The sequence below is a fragment of the Takifugu rubripes genome, chromosome 20, assembly GCF_901000725.2.
Source record: "Takifugu rubripes chromosome 20, fTakRub1.2, whole genome shotgun sequence".
Classification (NCBI taxonomy): Eukaryota; Metazoa; Chordata; class Actinopteri; order Tetraodontiformes; family Tetraodontidae; genus Takifugu; species Takifugu rubripes.
Window position 1 is genome coordinate 17,383,779 of NC_042304.1, and position 1,110 is coordinate 17,384,888.

Below are 1,110 nucleotides of genomic sequence, written 5' to 3' on the forward strand. Positions count from 1 at the left end.
ATCTGTGCCTAACGACCCAGGATCCAGCTGGATCAGGCCGCCATAAACACCCGCAGCAGGGGGTCCCCCTGGGTCCTGGGTCCTGGGTCACCCCACCCCCAGATCTGAGAAGCACAGTTCTGCTGCTGCAGAACGATCACCACAAGGTCACACAAGCTTTCGGAGATCTCCATGAATGTGCTGCATCCTGAGCAGCTTCTGTCCTGTTCTAACCCGCCCGGATCTGACTGGATCTAATTTAACTGCGAACTGCGCGCGGATGCAGCCGCCACATGCCGCAGGATCCCGCAGCTCCTCCGAGACATCCGCCAAACATTCACGCACACACCGCAGGATCGAACGGGGATCCACCAGAGTCACGTCTTACCATCGCGTGGGCATCGTCCGGCCGCGCTCTGCAGGGGTTCGAAGCAGCGGGCCGAGGAGGACCGGAGTCCAGGTCCACTTCAGGTTCTGTGACGATGAGGAGATCCCGGCTGATTCCGATCTCCACCTCTGAGAATCAGCGATGAGGAGACGTCCGAGAGATCGAGTCGCCTCCGCTGAACATGCGCCGCACATTTCAACCCCCCTCCAACACACACATACGCACACCCCACCCCCTTCACGCGCGCGCACACGCACTCTGGCGCGAGAGTACAAATCCAGTTTTAGATGATCGATGAACAATTTAAACATTTTACAGTGAATAAATCATGTAGAGAAATAAATATGTTCACTTTCTGTGTGTGTGTGTGTGTGTGTGTGTGTGTGTGTGTGAGTGTGAGTGTGTGTGTGTGTGTGTGTGTGTGTGTGTGTGAGTGTGTGTGTGTGTGGGTTGGGGGGGTCTATGAGTTTGTGTGCGTGTGTGTGTGCGTGTGTGTGTGTGTGTGTGTGTGTGTGTGTGTGTGTGTGTGTGGGTTGGGGGGGTCTATGAGTTTGTGTGTGTGTGTGTGTGTGCGTGTGTGTGTGAGTGTGTGTGTGTGTGTGTGTGTGTGCGTGTGTGTGTGTGTGTGTGTGTGTGTGTGTGGGTTGGGGGGGTCTATGAGTTTGTGTGTGTGTGTGTGTGTGCGTGTGTGTGTGAGTGTGTGTGTGTGTGTGTGTGTGTGTGTGTGTGTGCGTGTGTGTGTG

General features: G+C 55.3%; 1 protein-coding gene across 2 annotated transcripts in view; it reads right to left on the bottom strand.

Annotated features, from left to right (window-relative positions):
- adcyap1r1b (adenylate cyclase activating polypeptide 1b (pituitary) receptor type I) overlaps positions 1-506 on the bottom strand; it is a 13,883-nt gene extending 13,377 nt beyond the window's left edge. For both annotated transcript variants that reach the window (XM_029827570.1, XM_029827569.1), the window contains exon 1: positions 368-506. The gene's annotated coding sequence lies outside the window, so the exon portion shown is untranslated. The remainder of the gene's footprint in view (positions 1-367) is intronic.
- Positions 507-1,110: the final 604 nt, after the last annotated feature.